We start from the raw sequence: 23,592 nt of genomic DNA on the forward strand, positions 1-23,592 counted from the left end.
ATGCATGTGTTTATCTGACAAGAAGATTAACCAGCTTGCATCAGGATACATAAAGGGATCCTTGACCCTCTAAAGGTTAAGAACCATTCTTTGTGATTCTGAGTGTTGTGTGTTAAGATAGTCTGCCCATGATAACGAGGATACAGAGGAAGAAGCAAGAGCATGGAAGCCCTGAGAAGCCAGCCAGCTTCCCCTCATGCCTTGGTCCTTGAGGGCTTTCACTCCTCTCGAGGGGCTGCATGGGGACGCTAAATGCCAGGTCCTGATCCCTAGCCCAGGAACTCACACTGCCAGTCTATTTTGTCCTTCCTCATCTGAATGTACAGTGGGTCCATTTTGCTCCATTTCTCCTCTTTCCCAAGATTTCAGTTGATAGGAACCTAACAATGAATGAGAAAGCCCACTCTTCTGGCAGCTGTGATTGGTGGGAGGGTCTGGCTCAGCCCTGTCTCATCCAGGCTTCCAGTTGGGGCCCTGGGCTGTACAAGTAAGGAGAGGCAGGGGCCAGTGAACAACCCCGTCCTGGGCCCAGTTTGACCCTATGTCCCAGTCTGGGGGGAGCAGGCTGGCCTTTTGTCTGCCCACCACCTGGTCTTGATCATGAAAAGAGGGCTGGAGGAGATGACAGGAGACGTATGTAAGAGCTGGGACGAGGGCAGGAAGGGGCTCAATCTCAGCACTTCACTACCACCCCTAATGCACTCACATTCCAGGAAAGGGAAGGGAGCAGCTCCTTGTGAGACCTGCCCTGGGTGCCAGGCTCTGTGGGAGATATTTCACAAAGACCCTGACACAGGAAACAGACCCCTAAAAGAACAGGCCTGGCCCAGGCATATCAGTCTGGCAGAGCTGAGATTTTCACCAAGTCTCTGTGAACCTAAGGCCTGTCCTGTGTGACAGAAGACGTCCAAAGTAATCACCCTGCAACCAGGAAATAGTTCATAGTGGGGGTCTCAGTGTTGATCTCTGCTGTTGCTAGGTTGGGAGCTCAAAAGTGCTATAGCCAGATTGGCCTTAATAGGTACAAGTCCATATTGCTGAGATTGTGCATAACTTACATGCCTATCTGCATTAGTTATGTATTGCTGTGTAACAAATTACCTCAAAAATTCAGTGGCTTAAAAGAGCAAAATTTACCTCACAGCTCCTGTGGGTTAGGAATCTGGGCACAATTTAGCAGAGTTTCTATTTCAGGGTCTCTCAAAGCTGTAATCAAGGTGTCAGCTGGGGTTGCAGTCATCTCAAGGCTCAACTGAGGAAAGATCTGCTTCCAAGCTCACTCATGTGGCTGTTGGCAGGATTCAGTTCCTTGCGGGTTGTTGGCCTAAGGACTTCAGATTCTTGCTGGCTGTTGGCCGCGGGTCACTCTCAGGGTCCTTGCCATGTGGACCTTTTCATAGAACAGCTCTCAACATGGCAGCTTGCTTCATCAGAGCAATCCAGTGAGATGAACCAGACAGAATGAGAGGGAGAGTGCTCACATGTGAGACAGAATCCAGTCTTTATGGCCTAATCGCAGATGTGACATCCCATCACTTTGGCAATATTCTATTTATTAGCAGTGTCTCTAGGTCCAGACCAAACTCAGAAGAAGGGGATTACACAAGGGTGTGAATACCAGGAGGCTTGGATCGGGGGGCCATCTTGGAGACTGACTACTACAGTTTGTCCTCTGGTCCCCAATGATTCATGACCCTTCCACATGCAAAATATATTCACCTTTTCCCAAGGTCCCTAAAAGTCTCATCCCATTATGACATCGCCTCAAAATCCAGAATATCATCTAAATCAGGTCCAGGTGTGAGCAAGGCTCCTTGGGTGTATTCCTTAAGTATGGCCCTTTAACCACTATTTTTCTCCATCTGTAGATCTGTGAAACTTAAGAGGCAAGTTATCTGTTCCCAACACACCCAACATACAATGGTGGAACAGGCATTGGATAACTGCTACAGACATTCCAGTTCAAAAAGGGGAGAAATGGGAGACACAAAGGAGTCACTGATCTATAACAATTATGAAATCCAGCTGGGCAAATGGAAGTTCCTTGATTAGATTTCAAGGCCTGGGAATAATTCTCCATGGCTCTTGGCTCTGACCTCTGGGCTCTTGGTTCTACCCTCTGTGCCTTCCTTCCTTTTTCATGAAAGGTAGCACATGTTTGCAGCTGAGCAGTTTTCCCAGTCTGCTTCCTGTCAGAATTTTTGGGGTCCAATGGGTTCTTTTCATTTTGTACTGTCTCTGTAATCAGCTGCCATCAAGAAATAGTTCCATAGAGCGGCTTGGTGTTTCTTTTCTGTTGGCAGGTTGGGCACTCAGCAGTGGCTATAGCCACACTACCCTTGGTGGAAGTCCATATTGCGGAGCCCATGCATAATCTCCATGCCTGCCACCGTGGCCGTTTTGGCAAGGAAAAGGGTGACAGGATAGAGGTTGGCTGACTTCCACAGAACAGGGCATCTTGTCTACCTGATTGAGATCCTCCTCCACAGTGGATTCTCTCTGGTGCTCATCTATGCGGGACATATATGTTCTCACACTCCACCAATACCAAGAAGGACACCCACATACCTTTTCCTCGGACTTCTTTATCAGCAATATTTCAATCCTGTTCTTTTCAAGTCCTTGGCCATCTAGCCTAATCATTAGCAGCTAATCATGAATCAGTGGAGATCTACCTATACCTCTGACCATCTCTGCAACCAGGTAATTTTCCTACTGGGATAATTTCCCTTCTCGCTATCCTTCAGGATTAACCTCGTAGTAGGGCTGTAACACTGCAAGTAGCCACTTCCAGTAGGTACCAGCATACCATGCAGAACTATCTGTAAACCAAGTTTGAATTTCCCTAAGTCACCTGGTCAAGGGAATTCCTCATGAGGCCTCAGGTGAGAAGGGGATGGTGGTACAACAGGAAGGAGCATGATCCACCTGCTGGCAGCTTAATTGTGTCTTCTAGACCTGCTCATATAAACCTATTCTATTTGGCAGTGGAGTGCAGCTGCACATGGATAACTTGATGACTTGATGGGATAGTTAACACACAGCTCACCATGGGCAGTTCAGATTGCACAGGTCACTTGGTATCCTATGCTCAGGTGTTCGTTCACAAACTAAATCCGCTTTTCCATTTTTATTTTTGTCTGTTTCTGGGACTCCTATTATGATGTCAAATTCCGATTTTATCCTCCACTTCTTTAGTCTTTATTTTTTTTTTATTTTTTTTATTTTTTTATTTTTTTTTTTTACAGTTTTACAGAGTATAGTTTTAATCGAAAACTGAATTAAATTATCCATCACCTTTTAAACATAGAAGATTTCTCTTCTAAAACATAACAGTGTGGATAAACCCTTTACATTCTGTGTTTCTGTTTAGCTACCAGCTTTTCTCTTTTCTTTCATAGACAAATTTCTATTGATTGTTGTCGTAGACTCTAACTCTAGTTCCTCATCTTCCATTCACTCCTTAACCTGCATAATTCTGGCTTCCATCCCAATTTCTCTCTGATTCTTACTAAGGTTACCAATGACCCCCACATCACTAAATCAGACATGAATTTTCCAGCTTTCATGTTTCTCAATCAGTTCTTTCTTTTTTTTTTTTTTTTTTAATTTTATTTTGTCGATATACATTGTAGCTGATTAATGCTCCCCATCACCAAAACCTCCCTCCCTTCTCCCTCCCCCCCCTCCCCCCCAACAATGTCCTTTCTGTTTGCTTGTTGTATCAACTTCAAGTAATTGTGGTTGTTATATCTTCTTCCCTCCCCCCCCCGATTTGTGTGTGTGTGTGTGTATGTGTGTGTGTGAATTTATATATTAATGTTTAGCTCCCTCCAATAAGTGAGAACATGTGGTATTTCTCTTTCTGTGCCTGACTTGTTTCACTTAATATAATTCTCTCAAGGTCCATCCATGTTGTTGCAAATGGCAGTATTTCATTCGTTTTTATAGCTGAGTAGTATTCCATTGTGTAGATGTACCACATTTTCCGTATCCACTCATCTGATGATGGGCATTTGGGCTGGTTCCAACTCTTGGCTATTGTAAAGAGTGCTGCGATGAACATTGGGGAACAGGTATACCTTCGACTTGATGATTTCCATTCCTCTGGGTATATTCCCAACAGTGGGATGGCTGGGTCGTATGGTAGATCTATTTGCAATTGTTTAAGGAACCTCCATACCATTTTCCATAGAGGCTGCACCATTTTGCAGTCCCACCAACAATGTATGAGAGTTCCTTTTTCTCCGCAGCCTCGCCAGCATTTATCGTTCAGAGTCTTTTGGATTTTAGCCATCCTAACTGGGGTTAGATGGTATCTCAATGTGGTTTTGATTTGCATTTCCCGGATGCTGAGTGATGTTGAGCATTTTTTCATATGTCTGTTGGCCATTTGGATATCTTCCTTAGAGAAATGCCTACTTAGCTCTTTTGCCCATTTTTTAATTGGGTTGCTTGTTTTCTTCTTGTAAAGTTGTTTGAGTTCCTTATATATTCTGGATATTAATCCTTTGTCAGATGTATATTTTGCAAATATTTTCTCCCACTCTGTTGGTTGTCTTTTAACTCTTTTAATTGTTTCTTTTGCTGTGCAGAAGCTTTTTAGTTTGATATAATCCCATTTGTTTATTTTTCCTTTGGTTGCCCGTGCTTTTGGGGTCGTATTCATGAAGTCTGTGCCCAGTCCTATTTCCTGAAGTGTTTCCCCTATGTTTTCTTTAAGAAGTTTTATTGTCTCAGGGTGTATATTTAAATCCTTAATCCATTTTGAGTTGATTTTAGTATACGGTGAGAGGTATGGATCTAGTTTCATTCTCCTGCATATCGATATCCAGTTATCCCAACACCACTTGCTGAAGAGGCAGTCCCTTCCCCAGTGAATAGGCTTGGTGCCTTTGTCAAAGATCAGATGGCAGTAAGTGTGTGGGTTGATTTCTGGATTCTCTATTCTATTCCATTGGTCAGTGTGTCTGTTTTTATGCCAGTACCATACTGTTTTGGTTATTATAGCTTTGTAGTATAGCTTAAAGTCAGGTAGTGTTATGCCTCCAGCTTTATTTTTTTTGCTGAGCATTGCTTTGGCTATTCGTGGTCTTTTATTGTTCCATATAAATGTCTGAATAGTTTTTTCCATTTCTGAGAAAAATGTCTTTGGAATTTTGATGGGGATTGCATTGAATTTGTATATCACTTTGGGTAGTATGGACATTTTCACTATGTTGATTCTTCCAATCCAAGAGCATGGAATATCTTTCCATCTTCTTGTATCCTCTCTAATTTCTCTCAGCAGTGGTTTGTAGTTCTCATTATAGAGATTTTTCACCTCCTTGGTTAACTCAATTCCTAAGTATTTTATTTTTTTGGTGGCTATTGTAAATGGGCAGGCTTTCTTGATTTCTCCTTCTGCATGTTCACTATTGGAGAAAAGAAATGCTACTGATTTTTGTGTGTTGATTTTGTATCCTGCTACTGTGCTGAAATCATTTATCAATTCCAACAGTTTTTTTGTAGAGGTTTTAGGCTGTTCGATATATAGGATCATGTCATCTGCAAACAGGGACAGTTTGACTTCATCTTGTCCAATCTGGATGCCCTTTATTTCCTTCTCTTCTCTGATTGCTCTGGCTAGTACTTCCAACACTATGTTGAATAGGAGTGGTGAGAGTGGGCATCCTTGTCTAGTGCCTGTTCTTAAAGGAAAAGCTTTCAGCTTTTCCCCATTCAGGATGATATTGGCAGTGGGTTTGTCATATATGGCTTTAATTATGTTGAGATACTTTCCCTCTATACCTAACTTATAGAGGGTCTTTGTCATGAATGAGTGCTGAACTTTATCAAATGCTTTTTCAGCATCTATAGAGATGATCATATGGTCCTGGTGTTTGAGTTTATTAATATGGTGTATCACATTTATTGATTTGCGTATGTTGAACCAACCTTGCATCCCTGGGATGAATCCCACTTGATCATGATGAATAATTTTTCGTATGTGTTGCTGTATTCTGTTTGCTAGTATTTTAGTGAGGATTTTTGCATCTATATTCATCAAGGATATCGGCCTGTAGTTTTCTTTTTTGGTTATATCTTTACCTGGTTTTGGTATCAGGATGATGTTTGCTTCATAGAATGAGTTTGGGAGATTTGCGTCCGTTTCAATCTTTTGGAATAGTTTGTAAAGAATCGGTGTCAATTCCTCTTTGAATGTTTGGTAAAATTCTGCTGTGAATCCATCTGGTCCTGGGCTTTTCTTTGTTGGGAGCCTTCTGATAACAGCTTCAATCTCCTTTATTGTTATTGGTCTGTTCAAATTTTCTACGTCTTCACGGTTCAGTTTTGGGAGCTTGTGTGTGTCCAGAAATTTATCCATTTCCTCCAGATTTTCAAATTTGTTGGCGTATAGTTGTTTGTAGTAGTCTCGAATGATTCCTTGTATTTCAGATGAATCAGTTGTAATATCGCCTTTTTCATTTCTAATTTTTGTTATTTGAGTCTTCTCTCTTCTTTTTTTTGTTAGCCATGCTAATGGTTTGTCAATTTTATTTATCTTTTCAAAAAACCAACTTTTTGATTCGTTGATCTTTTGAATTGTTTTTTGGTTTTCAATTTCATTCAGTTCTGCTCTGATCTTAATGATTTCTTTCCGACTGCTAACTTTAGGATTGGATTGTTCTTGTTTTTCTAGTTCTTTAAGGTGAAGTGTTAGGTTGTTCACTTGCCATCTTTCCATTCTTCTGAAGTGAGCATTTAATGCAATAAATTTTCCCCTCAATACTGCTTTTGCAGTATCCCACAGGTTTTGGTATGATGTATCATTGTTTTCATTAGTTTCAATAAACTTTTTGATTTCCTGCTTGATTTCTTCTTGGACCCATATGTCATTAAGTAGAATGCTGTTTAATTTCCATGTGTTTGCATAGTTTCCAGAGTTTTGTTTGTTATTAATTTCTAGTTTTAATCCATTGTGGTCTGAGAAGATACATGGGATAATTCCAATTTTTTTGAATTTATTGAGACTTGATTTGTGACCTAATATGTGATCTATCCTGGAGAATGATCCATGTGCTGATGAGAAGAATGAATATTCTGAGGTTGTTGGGTGGAATGTTCTGTAGATATCTGCCAATTCCAATTGGTCTAGAGTCTTGTTTAGATCTTGTGTTTCTCTACTGATTCTTTGCCTAGATGATCTGTCTAATATTGACAGTGGAGTGTTCAGGTCCCCTGCTATTATGGTATTAGTGTCTATTTCCTTCTTTAGGTCTAATAGAGTTTGTTTTATAAATCTGGCTGCTCCAACATTGGGTGCGTACATATTTATGATTGTTATGTCTTCTTGATGGATCAGTCCTTTTATCATTAAGTAGTGTCCCTCATTGTCTCTTTTTATGGTTTTTAGGTTAAAGTCTATTTTGTCAGATATAAGAATAGCCACTCCTGCTCGTTTTTCTTTTCTGTTTGCATGGTAAATCTTTTTCCATCCTTTCACTCTTAGTCTGTGTGAATCTTTATGGGTGAGGTGGGTCTCTTGTAGGCAGCATATAGTTGGGTCCTGCTTTTTGATCCAGTCAGCCAGTCTGTGTCTTTTAATTGGGGAATTTAAGCCTTTAACATTAAGAGTTGTTATTGAAAGGTGTTGATTTATTCCTAGCATTTTATTGGTTGTTTGGTTGTCTTAGGTGTCTTTTGTTCCTTGCTTTCTGATTTACTGTTTGGTTTCTTTGTTTGTTGGTTCCTTAGGTTGTAGATAGTGTTTTTGTTAGCTTGTTTTCTCTTCATGAATGCCATTTTTATTGTACTAGCGGGTTTAGATTTTTCTTAGGTTTTTATGGCAGTGGTAGTTATTTTTCGGGAACCAAACCCAGTACTCCCTTGAGGATTTCTTGTAAGGGTGGTCTTGTGGTAGTGAACTCCCGCAGTTTTTGTTTGTCTGAGAAATATACTATTTGCCCCTCATTTCGGAAGGATAGCCTTGCAGGGTAGAGTATTCTTGGCTGGCAATCTTTGTCTTTTAGTATTTTGAAAATATCATCCCATTCCTTTCTAGCTTTTAGGGTTTGTGATGAGAAGTCTGATGTTAACCTGATTGGGGCTCCCTTATAGGTGATTTGACGCTTCTCTCTTGCAGCTTTTAAGATTCTCTCTTTGTCTCTGAGTTTTGCCAATTTGACTATGACATGTCTTGGAGAAGGCCTTTTTGGGTTGAATACGTTTGGAGATCGTTGAGCTTCCTGGATCTGAAGATTTGTGATTTTTCCTATACCTGGGAAGTTTTCTGCCACTATTTTGTTGAATATGTTTTCAATGGAATCTCCATTTTCCTCCCCTTCTGGAATACCCATGACTCGGATATTTGAGCGCTTGAGGTTGTCTGATATCTCTCTCAGATTTTCTTCCATGTCCTTGATTCTTTTTTCTTTCTTTTTGTCTGCTTGTGTTATTTCAAACAGCCCATCTTCAAGTTCAGAGGTTCTCTCTTCAACTTCGACAAGCCTGCTGGTTAAACTCTCCGTTGTGTTTTTTATTTCGCTGAATAATTTCTTCAGTTCAGCAAGTTCTGCTACATTTTTTTTCAGGACATTGATTTCCTTGTATATTTCCTCTTTCAGATCCTGTATACTTTTCCTCATTTCATCATGATGTCTAGCTGAGTTTTCTTGTATCTCATTCAGTTTCCTTAGAATTATCACTCGAAATTCCTTGTCAGTTATTTCAAGGGCTTCTTGTTCTATAGGATCTAGAGTATGAGATTTATTAACTTTTGGTGGTGTACTTTCTTGATTTTTTGTATTTCTGGTGTCTTTTTTTTGGTGTTTATTCATTGTGGCAGGGGGTTTCACAGTCCACCGGTTTGAGACTAATGACTAACTAGGATGTTGCTGTGGTTGCTAATTTGGTATGGCTCCCGCCGTGACTGCTCAGTTGGCCTCTAGTGTCTTGTGTGTGTGGTTGCCTCGGGTCTTGGGCTTCTCCGGGGATCCACCTTTCTGGTCAGCTTGTACTCTGCTGGGCTGGTGGATCACGTACCACAGGGTGTGTGATCTCTGTTGAGCTTTCACTTTCTGTACAGGACTTCTCCCCGTTCCGTGTGCTCTGGCCCAGGCTGTTAGATCGTGCAGTGGCGACCCCACCGGGTGTGTGGTTTCTGTCGAGTCTCCCCCCTCTGTGCACACTGTGCTGGGCTGGGGCGTGTCTTCTGCACCCCTCGTCTATCAGCTGGGCCTTCAAGACCCTGCTCAGCACCGCCTCGCCCAGGAAGTCTATCAGGTTTCTGCTAGGCACAGACAACCGGTCTCTCTGGGTGCCTTTGTAGCACTGTGTAGATCTTTCTCGGGTCTTGTTCACCTTTGTATCCCCCCGGTATAAACCGAGTCTAGTGCCTGCCTGCAGCCTGCTCTCCGGCAGGTTCAAGCGGACCTGGGAACTCTCCTACCACACTATTCCCAACCAGAAATTCGTTAGGCTTTTTTCCAAACTGGTGGTCGCAGAGATGTTATCTGCCTCCCAGTAACAGGAAGTTTACCGGGGCCGGAGTCCAGGGTGTGGTGGAGTGACAGTCGGCCCGCCCGTACTTTCTAGCCCTCCCAACACTGGTCGGGACGCCCCACACCCCCAGCCCCGCCAGAGAACCGTGGAGGGAGTGGGAGAGGAGGCCGGCCCGCAGGGTCCGGAAAGCCCCGCGCCAGGCCAAGCAAATGGGCTCAGTGATGGCCGAGCAGGGCGGAGCTGCCCGCACCTGGGAAAATGGAGGCAGCACCGGGGCAGTGAGTGGCCTGGTGGTGCAGGCGGGAGCCGCGTGGGCCAGGGATCACTCACAGTGCTGTGCCAGGTCGGGCGCTCGCTCTGTCTCTGGTTTGTTGCCTTCCGTGTTCTCGGCGCTGCCGCCTCGGGCTGTTCAGTCGCGGCGCCGCTCGGGCGCTCCCAGGAATCTTCTTTAATGCCGGCCTGAAACCTCGAATCCTGAATAGGGCAGCTGGCCGCCTTCAGTGCGGCCCCAGCCTCCGGGATCCTGGCTGCATCCACAGCAGCCCTGGCGCCGTGTTCCCTGTTTCAAGACTCGCTTTTGCAGCTAAGAATCAGTTCTTTTCCTGCTCCACACTTCAAAGCTGTTGCCTGTAAATGAGGCAGCCTCTCCTGCCGGGGGCAAAGTGGCGTTGAGCCCCCACGACCGGCCAGCAGCAGCAGTCCTCCCTTAAGAGATGGCCAGAGGAAGGTCCACAAGTTTCCCGGCTGCCTGAGGCCCAGTGGCCACCTTTTCCACCTCAGCTACTCCGCGCCAGCCGCCGCAGCCGCCGCCATCTTGAAACCCCACTTCTTTAGTCTTTAAAAAAATATTTTGTATCTCTTTATTCTTTCCTGTTGATTTCCAATAGAGGTCCTCAGTTTGTTCCATGCACTAGTTTGTTCTTCAGCTAGCTGTAGCCTTCCTGCACTTTATGCCATCTATACTGTGTATTCCAATAATGTATCCAGAAACTGGAGAAATCACCACAGGATTTCTCCTAAGCCCAATATAAGGACCCAGGCAGAAACTTCACGTGTTATCTGATCCCACTCTGGACAACAATGACAGTCTGGGTCACCATGACCAATAACATTAACATGAACTCAAGACCAATATCCACTCTATTTCAAAAGGTCTGGATTGTGGCACAATTACCCTGGCTGCAGGTCCCTGTGGGGGAAGTAGGGAGGGAGATGTCACCAAACACACTTGTGAAAAGTGCAGCAAGGTCCTTCTTTGAATGGACCCTCCTCCATTCAAGGGGCTCTACATTTTTGGGACTAGATCAGGCCTCCATTTCCCAGACTAGAAAATTTTTTTGTTTATATACCAAATAGGACTTTATTAGGCTGTCCACCTATTTTGGTCCTAAGGAAACCATGCTTAATTAGCCACTATTATAGATCCCCACAGGTCAAACCATTCTGATTACAGCTATGACTCTGCTGTGCATTATAGGAAAGAGACCCAACTTGTCTCTGGAGGAGATCCTATCATTTCCATTGAAATTAGGGGGTCCATTCATGATCTCTCACCACGAATCCAGCCTACAGAAATACAGTACTGCGTTCAGATCCCTATACCGGCCAGCTGCCCCCAAAAAACAAAAACAAAAGCAAAGAAAGCACTGCAATGCTTTTTAAAGAATACTGGTGCTCACTCATGTATTAGTTAAGATAAAGTTAGCTTCTGGAACAGAAAAAAAAAAATTCTGTGATTTAAGACAATACAAGTTTACTTCTTTCTCCTGAAGTATTCCAAAATAGGTGTTAATAGTTGGATTTCCCTCTTCTAAGTGATGATTCAGGGGCCTCAGCACCTTCTGTCTAGAGAGTCTGCCATCTTCAAAACATGGTCACCACTGTGCTATTGTCATCTCCATCCCAGCAAGCTGAAAGAGGAAAAGACCATGTGGGAGGTTTATATGAGTTAGGCCTGGATGTAGCGCACATCACTTCTGCTCACATTCCATTAGCTAGAACTCAGACAGTGGGCATACCCAATTGTAAAGAACACTGAAAAATGTAGTCTGAAATTTTTCCCCAGGAGGAAGAGGAAACAGGTTTAAGACCACCTAGTCTCTGCCACTGTTCATAATGTATTTCTCAAAGCCTTTGTGAAAGGAATGTCCACATGGTTAAAGGGTGAGTTGAATGGGTTACATCTGATTAATTGATTCCAAAATTCTTATTGCCCTAAACATTTGGATTCCTCTGTCTACATTGTACCACGGAATTTCTGGCACCTTAACCTCATTTAACACAGGCTACTGTTGAGTCCAAGTTTCAGTCAATCAGTATAACAGCTCTTAGAAATACTCCTAGCTGCTCCAGCTAACAAAGTACATCCAGGATTGCTGATGAGTGTACCCATATTGAAAAGTTTGGCCCTACCAAAACCAGATAAAGACATCACAAGAAAATTACGGATAAATATCCCTTATGAATATAGATGCAAAATCCTTAACAAAATATTAGCAAACCAAATCCAACAGCATATTAAAAGTATTATACACCATGATCAAGTGGGATTTATCCTAAGAATACAAGAGCATGGCAACAAAAGAAAATCTATCAAAGTGATACATCATATTAATAGAACAAAGGAAAAAAACCACATGACCGTCTCAATTGATGCAGAAAAGGCATTTCAGATGCAGAAAAGACACAGAGCTAATAAACAAATTCAGCAAAGTTGCAGGGTACAAGACCAACACAAAAACCAGTTATGTTTTTATACACTAGCAATGAACAACCCAAAAATGAAATTAAGAAAGCAGTTCCATTTATAATAGCATCTAAAATAATAAAATACCTAGGAAAGAATTTAACCAAGGAGGAGAAAGACTTGTACATTGAAAACTATAAAACATTGCTGAAAGATATTAAATAAGATCCAAAGAAATGGAAAGACATCCTGTGTTCATGAATTGGAAGACTTAATATTGTCAAGATGTTAATATTAGCCAAAGCAATCTACAGATTCAATCCAGTTCCTATGAAAAAAATCTTTTAAATTATAAATTTGTTAATATTATTTTTTACATTTTAAGATGTTGCAGAGGAGTTGGCAGGGAGGGGGAGAGGGAAAGGGGGAAGGAAATACGGTGTGAGAAGGAGGAAGGAGGGGGGCATGGTTGAGGCCTGTGGCACCCCCCTCATTCCTGCAGGGGACAACAGGGGGCTTCCGGTGGTGGCTCAGTCATTGCTGGGCTGGATGCAGATGTCAGGGGGGTGTAACTGAAGTCCTCAGCCCCCTACCACTCCAACTCAGGAGCCCGGGGCACTTCCTGTGGCAGCTCAGTGGTCATCACTGGGCTGGTTGCCGGTGTCGGGGGCATGGCTGAGGCCCCCGGCCCTCCCCTCTCCCTGGCTTGGTAGCCCAGGGGCTTCCAGTCCTTCTAGGTTTTATAGGTGTTCTTTGGTATTGTGAGACCTTTACTAGTTAATACCAAACTTTGTCTCTGGTCTATGGGTATTCTGTTTTTTCTTTCAGTTCTGTGTTGGATTATTTGCTGTTCCCACCACTTAAACTCTGCACTGGAGCTAATTTGTTGTCCTTTGCTTACTTCTAAAATGGGGGAACTTCCTGTGGAGACCAGCACTTGAGCCCTGTGGTTGAGCTAAATTGCTGCTTTGCTGCTGACTCCCTGGGGAAGGCTTTTTGTGAAGCTCAGGTTTTAATGGTTGACCTCGTATGTACTTCTGGGTCTCATGAGGTCCAGTACACCTGAGGTGTGGAAACTCTGGTCTGGACATCAGTCTTTTCAGAAAACTACTCCCCCTGCAGTTCTATATTCCTGAGCAGTCTACACAGAGTGGGCCTGTGCTGATTGGGGAGCAGATATGCTGTCCTTGCTGTGCCCCAATGTTCCCCTGGTGGACCCATCTCCCTAACTGCCTGCACTCCAAACACTTCCCATGGGACGGGCCATGTATCTGTCCCTTGCGATGACTCACTGGCCTCTGAGTGGCTCCTTTTTCAGTTGTGGCTCCTCGCTCCTATGTGGGTCCATGGGAACCCTGTTTAGTGGTCTTGCTGGCCTGGGGACACTGGATTTCCACATGCAAATGAATGAAGTTGGATCCCTACCTCATACCATATACCATGAACTCAAAATTGATCAATTGCCTAGATTTAAGAGCTAAAAACATAAAATTCCTTAGAAAAAAACATAGGGGTTAATTTTCATGACCTTGGATTTGGCAATGGATTCTTAGCTATGAAACCACTATCAACATCCCCCACCAGAGTGGTATATTTGTTACAATCAATAAACCTACATTGACACATCATCAACCAAATTCATAGTTTACATCATGATTCACTCTTGGTGTCACATTTTCTATGGATTTTGACAAATGTATAATGACATGTATCCACCATTGTAGTATCATACAGAGTAGTTTCATTGCCCTAAAAATCCTCTGTGTTCCACCTATTAATCACTCCCTACCCACTATCTCCTGGCAACTACTGATCTTTTTACAGTCTCAATAGTTTAACCTTTTCCAGAATGTCATTATTTAGGAATCATACAGATATGTAGCCTTTTCAGATTGGTTTCTTTCACTTAGTAATATGCATTTACAGTTCCTCCATGTCTTTTCATGGCTTGGTAGCTCATTTCTTTTAGCACAATAATATTTCTGTGGATGTACCACAGTTTATCCATTAACCTACTGAAAGACATCTTGGTTACTTCCAATTTTGGCAATTATGAATAAAACTGCTATAAACATCAATGTGCAGATTTTTATGTAAACATAAATTTTCAACTCATTTGGGTAAATACCAAGGAGTGCAATTGCTGAATACGGTAAGAGTATGTTTAGTTTTGTAAGCAACTGTCTGTCTTCTAAAGTGGCTGTACTGTTTTGTGTTCCTACCAGCAATGGATGAGAGTTCCTGTTGCTCCACATACTCATCAGCATTTGGTGTTGTCAGTGTTCTGGATTTTGGCTATTCTAATAGGTATGAGGTGGTATCTCATTGTTGTTTTAATTTTATTTCTCTAATGACTTACGATGTGGAGCATCTTTTTCACATGCTCGTTTGCCATCTGTATATCTTCTTTGGTGAGGTGTCTGTTTAGGTCTTTTGCCCATTTTTTAATTGGGTTTTTTGTTTTCTTATTGTTGAGTTTTAAGAGTTATTGTATACTTTGGATAGCAGTCCTTTATCAGATGTCTTTTAAAAATATTTTCTCCCATTCTGTAGCTTGTTTTCTCATTCTCTTGACAGTGTCTTTCATAGAGCAGAAATTTTTAATCTTAATAAAGTCTAGCTTATCAATTATTTCTTTCATGAACCATGTATTTGGTGTTGTATCTAAACAGTCATCCCCAAACCCAACATCACTTACATTTTCTCCTTTGTTATCTCCTAGGAGCTTAAAAAGTTTTATGCTTTATATTTAGGCCCATGATCCATTTTGAGTTAATTTTTGTGAAGGGTGTAAGGAAGATTTCTTTTTTTAGTGCAGTAAAAGAAGCTTCCCAGTGTCTGACTGTGCCTTGAACTAAAAATTTTAAACCATAATCTTGCCTTTAAAAATGTTTTTCTTAATCATGTCAGCAATATATATCTACTGTTCATAAACAGTCAAAAGATATGACCTATTATTAGACTAAAGCAAGGTACAGCTTCCCAAATGCAGCATCACCCAGAGATAGGGAGTGAAAAAAGCCAGTCATATGTACACTTTAAAACGCTATGTACACACATTTATCCTCATGTCCAGTATAGGCAAATGTTCTCCATACTTTGCTTCAAAAGCAGAAGACACTGAGTTGCAGAGGGTATAAGATACAGAACATGTTGAACATATTTCAAGCCTAAAACATGCACTGAAATAGCAAGAATAAAGTTTCTGTAAATAAACATTTTGATCTGGGATCAAGCAGAGAGTACATTAGAACAGATTGGAAAGAAAGTTTGCAGGTAGGCCTGTTTCATTCTCCTTTTAAAACATTTAACAATTTACTTATTAAACATCAAGTTGAGCTATTTAAACCAAATGATATAAAGACTGATCATTACTTTAAACAGGAATCTGTTGCTCCTTAATGTTCATGGGTAAAAGTTCCACAGATGTAAGAACATTATTTACTGGAAAGATTATATGTATTACAATTAGAGAGCACTGCTATAAAATTATTGCCTGTTTTCTCTTATTTGCCTTTTAAAACTGTAAAACATAACCACATACAGGAAAAGGTATGTGTAAACACATTTTAAAAAGCAAACATCTGTGTATCCACAACCCAGGTCAAGAAATAGAAAGTTACCAAAGTCAAAGAAACTATCCACATGTCCTTTCCTTTTCACAACTCCCTCCCCCAGCCCAGAAATGAGTACCTGATATATTATCTTTTTAAAACTTTTTATGATGAAATTTTCTAAATGTAAACAAAATTACAGTATACTAAACCCCCTATGTATCCATCATCAAGCTTCAACAAAATTTTGCCATATTTGTTTCATATACCACCTATCTCCCTCTCTCTCCTTCTTCCTCCCTACCTTTCCCCCTCTTCCTCTTCCTCTCTCTCTTTTTTGAAATATTTTAAAGCAAATTCCAGACATTATGTCATTTCACCCCTACGAATGTAAGTATGCACCTCAAAAAAAGACATTTCCTTATATAATTACAATACCATCAGTACACCTAACATAATAAAGAATCACTCCTTAATGTCATCATATTTATATGAATGTTGCTATATTCAAAATTTCCCAAATTAACTTTAAAAATCTTTTAATAGTTAGATTGTTTGATTCATGATTCAAACACTGGCTCTCTTTGCTACATCTACTGGGAGAATGAAGACCATTCTCAGAAGACTGTCGACATTCCAGAAGATGTCACCATCACTCTGAAGGGAAGCACTGCTATGGTGAAGGGCCCCAGAGGAACCCTGTGGAGGGACTTCAGTCACATCAATGTAGAGCTCAGTCTTCTTGGAAAAAGAAAGAAGAGACTCTAGGTTGACAAATGGTGAGGAAATAAAAAGGAACTGGCTACTGTTTGCACTGTCTGTAGTCATGTACAGAACATGATCAAGGGTATTACACTGGGCTTCCGTTACAAGATGAGGTCTGTGTGTGCTCACTTCCCCATCAATGTCATTATTTAGGAGAATTGGTCTCTTGTTGAAATCCGATATTTCTTGGGTGAAAAATACATCCGCGGGGTTTGAATGAGGCCAGGTGTTGCTTGTTCACTATCTCAAGCCCAGAAAGATGAGTTAATCCTTGAAGGAAATAATATTGAACTCATTTCAAATTCAGCTGTTTTGATCCAGCAAGCCACAACAGTTAAAAACAAGGATATCAGAATATTTTTGTATGGTATCTATGTCTCTGAAAAAGGAACAGTTCAGCAGGCCAACAAATAAGATCTAAGAGTTGTCCAGCTACAGAAACAAGCCACAGGATGATTCCCAAGACATGCTGGTAAATTTTAATGATGGAATAAAAGACCTCTATTGAGGGCCGACCCGTGGCTCACTCGGGAGAGTGTGGTGCTGATAACACCAAGGCCACGGGTTCGGATCCCATATAGGGATGGCCGGTTGCTCACTGGGTGAGCGTGGTGCTGACAACACCAAGTCAAGGGTTAAGATCCCCTTACTGGTCATCTTTTTAAAAAAAAAAAAAAAAAAAAAAGACCTCTATTGATTTGAAACTTTTTCTTAAACTGATAATCCTTTCCAACTACTTGGCAAGTAAACAATTCAGGAATAAACCCTAGTGTGGAAGATGTTGGAATAGACGGTCCCCAGTGTCACTCTCTCCCACAAATCAACCAATTTACACCTATTAAAAAGAAACGACAGCCAAGCTGGGGCCACTAGAGCTCTGGGGAAGAGGATGAGAGACCTATAGAGTTCACGAAGGCAGGAGAAGCCACGACGAGAGAAAGAATCACTCTCACCATTTTGAGCCCCGGGTGCTTCAAGACTGAAGCTGGTGAGCACTGGGAGCAAGAGCTGGCAAAAGCTGCAGCTGTGCTCTTCCTATGAAGTTGCTTGGACACTGCAGGGGAGAAGAGGGCCTTGGTGGCCCTCAGGCCAGCAGGACTACTAACAGGGTTCCTGTGGACCCACACAGGAGCAAGGAGCCACTCAGAGGCTGGTGAGTCATCGTGAGGGACTGGCGCATGGCCCACCCCATGGGAAGTATTTGGAGTGCAGGGGGTAGGGGAGACAGGCCCACTGGGGGAACATTGTGGCACAGCATGGACAGCTGATCTGCCCTCCAATTAGCACAGGACCACTCAGTGGAGACTGGTCAGGAATACAGAACTGCAGGGGGAGCAGTTTGCTGAAAAGACACAGGTCCAAACCAGAGTTCCAGAGTTTTCACACAACCCAGGTGTACTGGACCTCATGAGACCCACAAGTACATACGAGGTCAATCATTAAAACCTGAGCTTCACAAAAAGCCTTCCCCAGAGAATCAGCAGAAAAGCAGCAATTTAGCTCAACCATAGGGTTCAAGTGCTGGTCCCCACAGGAAGTTCCACCATTTTAGAAGTAAGCAAAGGACAACAAATTAGTTCCAGTGCAGAGTTTAAGTGGTGGGAATAGTGAATAATCCAACACAGAACTGAAAGAAAAAACAAAATACCCACAGACCAGAGACAAAGTTTGATATTATTTATTTTTATTATTATTATTTTTTAAAGATGACCGGTAAGGGGATCTCAACCCTTGACTTGGTGTTGTCAGCACCACACTCAGCCAGTGAGCTAACTGGCCATCTCTACATAGGATCTGAACCCGTGGCCTTGGTGTTATCAGCACTGCACTCTCCCGAGTGAGCCCCGGGCCAGCCCTCAAAGTTTGATATTAACTAGTAAAGGTCTCACGTCACCAACGAACACCTATAAAACCTGGAAGGACTGGAAGCTCCCTGGGCTCCCAAGCTGGGGTGGTGGTGGGGGCCAAGGGCCTCAGTCACACACCCCCAACATCCACACCCAGCCCAGCAATGACCACTGAGCCACTGCCGGAAGTGCCCCGGGCTCCCGAGCTGGTGCAGTGGAGGGGGCCAAGGGCCTTAGCCATGACCCCCTGATGTCTGCAACCAGTCCAGAGATGACTACTGAGCCACTGACTGACTCCCCTGGGTTCCCAAGTTGGGGTAGTGGGGAGCTGAGAGCCTCAGCCACACCCCTGACATCTGCATCCAGCCCAGCAATGACTGAGCCACCACCGGAAGCCCCATGGTCTCCCCTGCTGGAATGAGAGGGGTGCCATGGGCCTTGACCACACCTCCTCTTTCCACCTTCTCCCACCCTCTTTCCCTCCCCCTTCCCCCCTTCACCTTTATTGCTCCACAACAATATCTTTTAATGTAAAAAAAGTAATAATATAAATACATAAATAAATTTTTAAAATAAAGTCCAGTGTGCTAAGAACAATGCAAAAAAAAAAAAAAAAAAGGATTCAAACATTGACTTTTATGGTAACTACTTCCTTACTTTTCTTTAAATTTTAGCACCTACATATGAATTCCTATTGGTGTGGTTTAGCTTTTCCTGTTTTTTTTTTTTTAACATCATCAACATTATGTTTTTAAGATTTATTCATATTTTTACATATAGCTCTACTTTATTTTCTTGCCTGTATAGTATTTCATCACATACATCTACCATCATTTATTTATCAACTGTACTTCTGAAAGACATTGAAAGACATTGAATTATTTCTGATTTTTGGCTATATAAACAATGCCGCAAGAACTTTTTTATACATGTCTCCCGGTATGCATAAGCATACATATCAGTAGGGAATAAAATTGTTGGGACAAAGGGTATACACATCTTCAACTTTTCTAGCTAATGGCAAACCTCTCTGAAGTAGTTTTACTGATGTTTGCTCTGAGCAGCAGAGTATGATAGGTCCTATTGTTCCACATCTTTACCAATCTTTGGTACTATCAATTTAACAGTTTTGACAGTCTTAGGGCCGTGAAATGGCATCTTGTGTGGTTTAAATTGACATTTCCCTGATAATTAATGAAGCTGAGCATCTTTTCATATTCTTATTGGCTATTTGGGTACTCTCTTGTATGATGCCTGTTCAACTCTTTCACATATTTTTCTATTGAAATAATATTTCTATAATATTTCTCTTGTTGAATTGTAGAACTTCATTTTATAATCTGGACATAAAATCTTTGATAGTTTTAAGTGATGCAAATATATTTTCCCATTCTGTGGTTTACCTTTGCACTGTTTATGGTGTCTTTGGGTGAAAAGAAGTTATTAGTTTTGATGTAGTCGATTGTATCTGTTCTTTCCTTTTATAGTTTGTACTTTTGGTATCTTGTTTAAGAAATCTTTTACTATTCCAAAGTCAAGAATATTCTCCTATGTTGCTTCTTTATTTATTACATTTAGGTCTATAACCTACCTGGGAATTATTTGATGTTTTAAAACGTATGATGTGTTTTTTTGTTTTGTTTTGTTTTTTAAATTCGGACACCCAATTGTCCCAGCACCATTTATTGAGAAGACTGTCCTGCTACCTCTATTCTACTGGGCCACATTTCTGTTAAATCAAGTATGCATAGGTCTTTTTTCTGAGATGTCTGTTTCACGGGGCTATTTTTCTATCCTTGTGCCAACACTAGTCTTAATTACTATAGCTTTATTTTTTTAAAAAAACCTTAACATTAGATAGAGAAAGTCCTTCCACATAGTTCTTCAGGAGTCATGCCTACTCTTGATCTTTTTTCGTTTCTATACACATTTTGGAATTGGTCAAGTTCTACCAAACCCAACCAACAAATCCACCCCATTAGGGTTTCCTTTTTTTTTAAAGATGACCAGTAAGGGGATCCTAACCCTTGACTTGGTGTGGTCTGCACCACGCTCTCCCAAGTGAGCTAACCGGCCATCCCTATATATGGATCCGAACCCATGGCCTTGGTGTTATCGGCACCACACTCTCCCGAGTGAGCCACAGGCTGGCCCTCCCATCAGGGTTTTAATTGGAATTGTATTGAATCTGTAGATCAGTTTGGGGAGAACCGACATCCTTATAAGATTGAGTCCACCAGCCCATGAATATGGTATGTCACTTCATTTATTTACATCTTCTTTTATCTCTTTAAAAAGTTCTATCGTTTTCTCCATAAAAGACTTACACATCCTGTTAGACTTATTTCTAGGATTTCTAGGTAATTTTTTTTTTTTTTGCCTAAAAACCATATTTGTTTATTTATTTATTTTTTAAATTTTATTTTGTCGATATACAATGTGGTTGATTATTGTGGTCAATTACCCAAACCTCCCTCCCTCCTCCCTCTCCTCCCTCCCTCCCAACAATGTCCTTTCTGTTTGCTTGTCACATCAACTTCAAGGAATTGCAATTGTTATGTCTTCTTCCCCCCGGTTGTTGTTGTTTGTGTGTGTGTGTGTGTGTGTGTGTGTGTGTGTGTGTGTGTTTATTTATTTATTTGTTTTTAGCTCCCACCAATAATTGAGAACATGTGATATTTCTCTTTCTGTGCCTGACTTGTTTCACTTAATATAATTCTACGTCCATCCATGTCATAGCAAATGGCAGTATTTCATTCGTTTTTATAGCTGAGTAGTATTCCATTGTGTAGATGTACCACATTTTCCGTATCCATTCATCTGATGATGGACATTTGGGCTGGTTCCAACTCTTGGCTATTGTAAAGAGTGCTGTGATGAACATTGGGGAACAGGTATACCTTCGACTTGATGATGTCCATTCTTCTGGGTATATTCCCAGCAGTGGGAATATATGGTAGATCTATCTGCAATTGTTTGAGGAACCTCCATACCATTTTCCATAGAGGCTGCACCATTTTACAGTCCCACCAGCAATGTATGAGAGTTCCTTTTCTTCCGCAACCTCACCAGCATTAATTGTTCAGAGTCTTTTGGATTTTAGCCATCCTAACTGGGGTGAGATGGTATCTCAGTGTGGTTTTGATTTGCATTTCCGGAATGCTGAGTGATGTTTAGCATTTTTTCATATGTCTGTTGGCCATTCGTATATCTTCCTTTGAGAAATGCCTATTTACCTCTTTTGCCCATTTTTTAATTGGGTTCCTTGTTTTTTCTTGTAAAGTTGTTTGAGTTCCTTATATATTCTGAATATTAATCCTTTCTCAGATGTATATTTTGCAAATATTTTCTCCCACACTGTTGGTTGTCTTTTAACTCTGTTAATTGTTTCTTTGGCTGTGCAGAAGCTTTTTAGTTTGATATAATCCCTTTGTTTATTTTTCCTTTGGTTGCCCACGCTTTTGGGGTCATATTCATGAAGTCTGTGTCCAGTCCTGCTTCTTGAAGTGTATCTCCTATGTTTTCTTTCAGAAGTCTTATTGTTTCAGGGTGTATATTTAATTCTTTAATCCATTTTGAGTTGATTTTAGTATATAGTGAGAGGTATGGGTCTAGTTTCATTCTCCTGCATATTGATATCCAGTTCTCCCAGAACCATTTGCTGAAGAGGCAGTCTCTTCCCCAGTGTATAGGCTTGGTGCCTTTGTCAAAGATTAGACGGCTGTAGGTATGTGGGTTGATTTCTGAATTCTCTATTCTATTCCATTGATCAATGTGTCTGTTTTTATGCCAGCACCATACTGTTTTGGTTATTATAGTTTTGTAGTATAGTTTAAAGTCAGGTAGTGTTATGCCTCCAGCTTTATTTTTTTACTCAGCATTGCTTCGGCTATGCGTGGTCTTTTGTTATTCCACATAAATGTCTGGATAGTTCTTTCCATTTCTGAGAAAAATGTCATTGGAATTTTTTCCATTTCCTACAGATTTTCAAATTTGTTGGTGTATAGTTGTTTATAGTAGTCTCGAATGATTCCTTTTGTAATATCAGTTGTAATATCACCTTTTTCATTTCTAATTTTTGTTATTTGAATCTTCTCTCTTCTTTTTTTTGTTAGCCATGCTAATGGTTTGTCAATTTTATTTATCTTTTCAAAAAACCAACTTTTTGATTCATTGATCATTTGTATTGTTTTTTGGGTTTCAATTTCATTAAGTTCTGCTCTGATCTTAATGATTTCTTTCCATCTGCTAACTTTAAGTTTGGATTGTTCTTGTTTTTCTAGTTCTTTAAGGTGAAGTGCTAGGTTGTTCACTTGCCATCTTTCCATTCTTATGAAGTGAGCATTTACTGGGATAAATTTCCCCCTTAGTACTGCTTTTGCAGTATCCCACAGGTTTTGGTATGATGTATCATTATTTTCATTAGTTTCAATAAATTTTTTGATTTCCTGCTTTATTTCCTCTTGGACCCATATGTCATTAAGTAGAATGCTGTTTAATTTCCATGTGTTTGTATAGTTTCCAGAATTTTGTTTGTTATTGATTTCTAGTTTTAACCCATTGTGGTCTGAAAAAATACATGAGATAATTCGATTTTTTTTAAATTTGTTGAGACTTGATTTGTGACCTAATATGTGATCTATCCTGGAGAATGATCCATGTGCTGATGAGAAGAATGAATATTTGGAGGTTGTTGGATGGAATGTTCTGTAGATATCTGCCAAGTCCAATTGGTCTAGAGTATTGTTTAGATCTGTGTTTCTCTGGTGATTCTTTGCCTAGATGATCTGTCTAATATTGACAGTGGGGTGTTCAGGTCCCCTGCTATTATGGTATTAGTGTCTATTTCCTTCTTTAGATCTAATAGAGTTTGTTTTATAAATCTGGCTGCTCCAACATTGGGTACATATATATTTATGATTGTTATGTCTTCTTGATGGATCAATCCTTTTATCATTACATAGTGTCCCTCATTGTCTCTTTTTATGGTTTTTAGTTTAAAGTCTATTTTATCAGATATAAGAATAGCTACTCCAGCTCATTTTTCATTTCTGTTTGCATGGTAAATCTTTTTCCATCCTTTCACTCTTAGTCTATGTGAGTCTTTATGGGTGAGGTGGGTCTCTTGAAGGCAGCATATAGTTGGGTCCTCCTTTTTAATCCAGTCAGCCAGTCTGTGTCTTTTGATTGGGGAATTTAAGCCTTTTACACTGAGTTGTTATTGAAAAGTGTTGATTTATTCCTGGCATTTTATTGA

At 40.9% G+C, this 23,592-nt stretch overlaps 1 pseudogene; it reads left to right on the forward strand.

Annotated features, from left to right (window-relative positions):
* The first annotated feature begins 15,576 nt into the window (after positions 1–15,576).
* Positions 15,577–16,902, forward strand: LOC134367063 (large ribosomal subunit protein uL6-like; annotated as a pseudogene).
* Positions 16,903–23,592: the final 6,690 nt, after the last annotated feature.

Source organism: Cynocephalus volans, chromosome X (genome assembly GCF_027409185.1).
Source record: "Cynocephalus volans isolate mCynVol1 chromosome X, mCynVol1.pri, whole genome shotgun sequence".
NCBI lineage: Eukaryota > Metazoa > Chordata > Mammalia > Dermoptera > Cynocephalidae > Cynocephalus > Cynocephalus volans.